This window comes from Pinus tabuliformis, chromosome 2_2, assembly GCF_031772625.1.
Source record: "Pinus tabuliformis cultivar Carrire ecotype Pingquan chromosome 2_2, CPIR1, whole genome shotgun sequence".
NCBI lineage: Eukaryota > Viridiplantae > Streptophyta > Pinopsida > Pinales > Pinaceae > Pinus > Pinus tabuliformis.
Window position 1 is genome coordinate 747,879,528 of NC_142300.1, and position 7,486 is coordinate 747,887,013.

A 7,486-nucleotide genomic window follows, 5' to 3' on the forward strand; every position below is an offset into this window, starting at 1 on the left:
TCACGTTAAAATATCATTTCATTTCCTGGAACACCTCTTTATTCAAGGAAAAACACGCCACCTAGAATAACCTGGTGATCTCTAAGGCTTTCACTGTTGTCTAGGTCTTGAACCTTTAACTTGTTTCCTTACATCAAAAAAAAACTAGCTCTTAGCTAAGTAAAAACAATTTTAACCAAATAAAAACAAAAAACATATTACGATTTGAGTTTTGTTTTTTTTAATTAATTTGTAATATTTAAAATACCTTTTAAATATATAAATGATTAGACATTTTATTATACCTACACACCGTTAAATTATATAGATTTTACCCGTTAAGTTATGATTTCAACAAGTATTTTATCAAATTTCAACTAATGTTGACTAAAAAATATATTAACTAAAAAAATTTAAAGGACAGTCTGCACACTTGTAAAAATTAGATTAACCTTTTGGCCGCTTTATTCTTATTTTTACTGTGATTTGGAAAAGATCTTAATTAACTTTCTTCCTTAATTCTACATAGAGAGTTCTCAGTCAACAACGAGCCGCCAGTGCGATGTATTTAGCAATTTCACTTTGGGCCATTGTTTTCTTGTTTTATTTTAATATGATATCAAACAAATCCAGGACGAGGCAGCTAAAAAGGTCCATTAAACAGTCGAAGTTTACCAATTCCGTGAATTTTCCGCCAACCTTTAATTAATGAAAATTTTTAAAGACATATCACGTTTCCTGCTCGTTTTCCGCGCCACTCGATTTTTTCGATTCACGGGAATTTCTATCGACATTCGAAAAAGGTGAAAAATAGGAGTACAGTTGTATGTTGGAGACCAATCTATATTTCAAACTTTAGCCGTCACATGAGAACACTAAATTCACATTTTCAATAACAAACCATTAAAATCACGAGAATTATTTTTCAAAAGTGAACGAGAAGATAAGGTCTGTAGTAACGGATAAAAGTATAAATATAATCTCTATAGAGAGATGTTGTACACAATCGTGAGTAACCAATTTGCCTATAGAGCTTATAGCCCCAATACCAGTCCTTGGACTTATGGCTGGTAGTCTTGATACACACCAGGAAGGGAGTTCGAACTCAAACAGAAACAACATGTCAATATGGAGGCTTTTCAGATATGCCGATTGTGCAGATGTTTTGATGATGGTGTTAGGCACCTTGGGTTCAATCGCTGATGGAACTCTAGGAGGCGCTGGCGTCTTGATTATCCTGAGTCGACTAATAAATAGTCTAGGCTCTGATCCTCCAGATTCCAAGCATGGTGATCATTTCGTGAATATAATGAACAAGGTAAAACATTTGCAGATGATTTATCTCTGATTTTTTAACTGTTGGTTGGATTAAGGGAGTTAAAATTGAAGATTATTGCTGTGGTCATGGTGCAGCAAATAGTGCCTTTTCTGTATTTGGCTGCTGGAATATGGGTTGCAGCATTTTTAGGTGAAACCTTCAATACTCTCAATGAGCTTACTGTTTATTCTTTGTTCTTTAACGATCTAAGGTCTATGTGGGTTTAAAGTAGAGCAATTTTATTGAACATTCGCCGTGTGTTTCAGAGGGTTTCTGCTGGACAAGGACTGCAGAAAGACAGGCATCGGTGCTGCGCAGAAAGTATTTGAGAGCTGTTCTCAGGCAGGAAGTTGGATTTTTCGATACCAGCAGCACACATATTGCTGAGGTTGTTAACAGTGTTTATAACGACACCCTCGTCATACAGGACACCCTTAGTGAAAAGGTATGTTTTCCACATCTACCCATCCGAAAGCAGAGGTTCTTAAGTAACAATACATGACAAAGCTTGTTTTTTGTCCATTTGAAATTAAATCATTGATATTCTTCCTTAGAAATTCAATTAGGCAGATTAGAGTGTATTTGATGATCATTGTAACTGGATGGGTTTCTAATATGTCTCCAATGGGAGGGTTTTCAGGTTCCCAATTTCATCATGAATTTGTCAAATTTCGTGGCTAGCTATGCGGCCAGTTTATATTTGTCATGGAGGTTGGCAGTGGTGACATTGCCCTTAGCCAGTTTACTGATAGTAGGAGGATTGCTTTATGGTCGAACGCTCATAAGGATAGCTAAAAGGATGCACGCAGAATATAATAAGTCTAGTATAATTGCAGAGCAAGCAGTTTCTTCTATTAGAACCGTCTATTCTTTCGTTGGAGAAGCAAAGGCTATAGCCAATTTTTCATCCGCACTTGACGCGGCAGTTAAAATTGGGCTTAAGCAAGGGCTGGCAAAAGGGATTGCCATAGGTGGCAACGGAGCTGTAAGTTTTGCTTTGTGGGCATTCATTTCATGGTATGGAAGCAGATTGGTGATCAATCACGATGTCACTGGTGGAGCGATTTTTGCTGTGGGCTACTGCATAATCCTCGGTGGACTGTAAGACTTACTACATGAAATCTCTTTCTTTAACTGTTGTAATTTTATTTGCCCCTTGTTTATTCTTTCGCTGAAAATCATAACAATTGGTTTCAACTTCAGGTCTCTGGCCACCGCGCTTCCAAACCTTAAGTACTTTTCTGAGGCAAGCGTTGCGGCTATTCGCATATTTAAGATGATTGACAGAATACCAGAAATAGATTCAGAGGATGTGAAAGGAAAAGAACTGAAGAAGGTCTCGGAGAGATCGAATTTCGTAACGTCCAATTTGCATATCCATCCAGGCCAGATAGCATGATATTTCACAATTTTTGTCTCACTATTCCTGCACGGCACACCGTGGCTTTAGTGGGCGGCAGTGGATCTGGAAAATCGACAGCCATTTCATTATTAGAACGGTTCTATGATCCGCTTAAAGGAGAAATTCTTCTGGATGGAGAGAATATTAAAGGTTTGCAACTGAAATGGCTGCGTAACCAAATCGGGCTAGTTAGTCAAGAGCCTGCTCTGTTCGCCTCTTCCATTCGTGAGAATATTTCGTTTGGAAAGGATGATGCAACTCTGGATGATATCATTAGTGTTGCAAAAGCTTCCAATGCCCACAACTTCATTACCCAACTCCCAAAAGGCTATGATACGCAGGTTCCTTTTTAAAACCTTAATTCATCAGCATAGTTATAATATTTTGTTAATAGAAAATAGCAAGTATTCATTTCGTGATCTTTCCAAACGCAGGTAGGGGAAGCTGGCGGGCAGATGTCAGGAGGGCAAAGGCAGAGAATAGCCATAGCTAGAGCGATGCTGAAAAACCCTTCCATTCTACTTTTAGATGAGGCCACCAGTGCTCTAGATGCAGAATCAGAAAAGATTGTTCAGGACGCACTCGGTAAGGCTTCTATTGGGCGTACTACGGTGGTTGTCGCTCACCGTCTCTCCACTATTCAGGGAGCTCATAAAATTGCGGTGATGCTAAAAGGTGAAGTCATCGAATTCGGTGGACACCAAGAACTGATTAAGAACCCAAATGGGGCATATACAGCTTTGCTACAAACACAGGAGAAGGCCCTGTCAGATGAGGCTATTGCTCTTAACGCTGCATCAAATGCTTCAAGTCCATCCGGAATAGCTAGCCCATACTGTCAGCTAAAATCACCCACTAATTCAAACCAATGTGATAGTCCCATACCCGACCTGGAACAAGAAAAAGTGAAAGCTAATGCTGCGCCGAGATCTTCCTTCTGGAGGTTGCTTGCATTAAATGTTCAAGAGTGGAAGAATACTCTGATGGGCTGTGTAGGCGCCTTTGGATATGCAGCAACTCAAATAGCTTATTCCGTCACTGTGGCAAGCATGATTTCAGCGCTCTTTCTAAAAGACGGAAACGAGATCCGATCAAAAGTCGGAACTTATTGCATTCTTTTTATAGCCCTCGCAGTGCATGTATTTGCAGTGAATTTGGTTCAACACTATAACTTCTCAGTGGTGGGCGAGTATCTAGCAAAAAGGGTCCGCCAAAGAATGTTTTCAAAAATCCTGACATTCGAAGTTGGCTGGTTCGATCAGGACCAAAATTCCAGTGGAGCTATTTGTTCAAAGTTGGCCAAGGAAGCTAATGTGGTAACCACCCAATCCAAGTTCCAATATATTTCTTCTCAGCAAATATACTTATGAATTGTTTAACATTGTTCTGCTTTATCATTTCTCTAACATGATTAAAGCCCTATATATATGCAGGTAAGATCCTTGGTAGGAGATCGTGTTTCGCTTCTAGTGGAGTGTCTCTCTGGAGTAATTATAACAGTGACTCTGGGAATGTTTGTAGCATGGCGATTTGCTATTGTGTTGATTGCTGTGCAGCCGTTGATGGTTCTTTGTTTCTATACTCGAAGCGTCCTCCTTAAAAGCGTTTCTGGTAAATCTATTAAGGCGCAGAATCAAGGCAGCCAAGCGGCCTTCGAATGTGTCACTCATCATAAAACCATAGCGGCTTTTTGCTCTCAGGAGAGAATTATTCATTATTTTGACTCCACACAGGTTGCGCTGAATAAACAGTCATGGTATGCAGGATTGGCCCTGGGAACTTCCAAGTTTTTTGAAATATGCTATTGGCCTTTTGAGTTTTGGTACGGGGGGAAGCTCATAGCGCAGGGAGTTATGAGTTTCCATGGTTTTTTATTGAACCATTTTATTTTTGGAAGATTGGGTCGTATGATAGCCGATGCTGGAACTATGACTTCGGACCTGGCCAAAGGGTCCGATGCTGTCACTTCTGTGTTTGAAATTTTGGACAGAAAAAGCCTTATAAACCCAGAGGACGCTGACGGGGTTAACCCTGAGAAAGTCCAAGGCTATGTAGCCCTGAATAGTGTGGACTTCGCTTATCCAGCTCGTCCAAATACAATTATTTTGAGAAATTTCAGCCTTAAAATCAATGCAGGGAGTACCGTGGCATTAGTTGGAACGAGCGGGTGTGGTAAGTCTACCATCATCGGTCTGATAGAGAGATTCTATGATCCGCTGAAAGGGAGAGTACTCATAGATGGCAAAGATATAAGGAGCTTCAATTTACGGTCACTGAGAGAGCATATAGCTCTCGTAGGGCAGGAGCCAACTCTTTTTGCTGGGAGCATCCGCGAGAACATTGTGTATGGTAAAGAGAACGCAACTGAGGCCGAGATAATAGAGGCTGCCAAGGCTGCCAATGCCCATGAATTCATTTCGTAAGTTTAATGAAATAAAATTAACCGCAATTACTCTCTAAACCTGTCAATTAAGTGTTATTAATGAATGGTGCGCATTGTGAATATATGTTGCAGGTGCTTAAAGGATGGGTACGAAACGAACGCAGGGAATAGGGGAACGCAGTTGTCTGGAGGACAGAAGCAAAGAATAGCGATAGCAAGGGCAATTATAAAGAATCCAAGCATCTTGCTATTGGATGAGGCCACCAGTGCCTTGGATGCTCATTCCGAGAGGTTGGTTCAAGAGGCATTAGACCGAGTGACGGTGGGACGAACCACTGTTGCTGTAGCGCATCGATTGACTTCCATTCAGAATGCGGACCGTATAGTGGTTATTGAGAAAGGGAGCGTTGTTGAACAGGGGAATCACTTGCGTCTCATGGCTAAAGGCGAAGGCGGTGCATATTTTGGTCTTGTTAAACTGCAGCAACGTCATTAGGCAATCATATTTGTATTCAAATTGTATGGGACCGAAGTTGTAAGTACTGGAAATACCTTAGTTGATAGAGTGAGACTAATGGGACCGAAGTTGTATGTACTGGAAATAGCTTAGCTTATAGTTTGGGACTAATCACGATTTGTATGAATGGTCCGATGATGCCAAGGTCTCACAAGTCATAGTTGTAAAATTGATAACCATACTGATCTCTGTACCTGGCGTTGTTAAATGAATAGATGAATACTCATTACTATTTAATTAAAAATTATTGATTAATGATGGGTTGTTTTCTATGTTTTCTATACGTAATAACAACTCGATGCCATTGCAATCTATTCTTGTTGGCCTGGAATATCAATGATTCAAATCAATGTCGCCCGTCAAGTTTGACGTTTTATCGGGCTAATCATTTCTCGACATCGTTTAAAGCTGTTTGGTAACCTATACGCTGGAGTTGACGTTTATAAGCAAACTGTTCACCCTTTACAGCTGTTTAACGACGAATAAGCTGGGGTATTGGCCCTATTTTAAGCTAAATCGCCTTGTGACGATTTACCTGTCATTCCAGCGCTTCTGCAAACCTTTCTGTATCCGAATTGAAACGCCGACATTAAAGTCCGCTCTCCAATATTTTATTTAAATGCCGACATTAAAGTCCGCTCTCCAATATTTTATTGAAATGCCGACAATAAAGTCCGCTGTCCAATATTTTACCTTTCAGCTGGAATTGAAAGGCAACCAATATCTGTGGAGTTAGAGCGACATTAAAGTTAGGCAACCAATATTATTTGTGGAGTTGAGCGATATTAAAGTTACAGTTTAGTTGGAATTGAAAGACAACCAATATTTGTGGAATTAGAGCGTCATTACAGTCTGCTGTTCAATATTTTACAGTTCACCTGACTTGAAAGGCAACTAATATTTATAGAGTTGTAGCAGTATTAATCTACTTACCCAAATTATTCGCAAACTCCAAATTTAAGTCACTTCCCTTTTAGAGTTACAGCGGTATTAATCTACCTACCTAAAAATTTGGAAACTCCAAATTTAGTAACTAGGGATGGAGATTGAGGCGGGGTGATTTGATTGTTAAATATAGTGAATTTTTTTTTGTAAAATTGTTATATTTTTTTTCTTGAAATCGTAAAAAGAAATGAGAATGTGTGAAAACCCTCAATTTTTTTTGGTTGAAATTGTAAAATAAATAAACATGCGAAAAAAAATCTGTTTTGAAATTGCAACACTGCTTCCCTCCATAACCATTGTCCAATATTTTATAAAATTCCAATGCGCGTTTGTTCTGAAAAACAACCCTTCATTGTAGATGTGAAGCCGTACATGAGGACTGGGCTCCTCTTTATTGGTTCTTGCGTGTCATCTCCGGTACGTTAAGCGACCACACTCTGATTTTCAAAGGAGATCTCACCCATGGTGTCAATCTGTCTTGTTACATATTAAAAATTGCACTTTCACTCGGTTTTCATGTGAGCCCGGCCGGTTATGCGGATTTAATTCTGTTAAAATATTCTCCTGCATTTTAATACTCCTGGGATATTTATTAACAACATTCATTGACATTAATAGATGAATGGCTCCATTCATACGCTGCCCAGTATTCCGGCAACGAGACACTGTGGATTTTGTTCATTTTTTCCGAAAGTCGAATTAAAAATTAGGAGAATCATGAAAAGACAACATTACGATCTTACCGAATAAAGATATCAACCAATTCTCATCGTGACAATGTTGTCGGCGGACACATATTGTGAAACGCTACCCAGCCTTGCTTTGCGCTTTCCTTCTTCCTTTTTCGCATTATATTTTGTTGTCTCCTCTCTTCCATTGAACTCTCCGTATTGATTGTTTTTCTTTGAATTTGATTTGAATGCACAGAATTAGTAGGTGTAT

The 7,486-nt window shown here is 39.4% G+C and overlaps 1 pseudogene across 1 annotated transcript; it reads left to right on the top strand.

Annotated features, from left to right (window-relative positions):
• Positions 1 to 969: 969 nt before the first annotated feature.
• On the top strand, positions 970 to 5,854 carry LOC149194842 (putative multidrug resistance protein; annotated as a pseudogene). The gene is made up of 8 exons (XR_016254569.1): positions 970 to 1,297; positions 1,393 to 1,447; positions 1,564 to 1,742; positions 1,938 to 2,398; positions 2,501 to 3,040; positions 3,134 to 4,015; positions 4,133 to 5,118; positions 5,215 to 5,854. The product of XR_016254569.1 is annotated as a putative multidrug resistance protein (transcript).
• Positions 5,855 to 7,486: the final 1,632 nt, after the last annotated feature.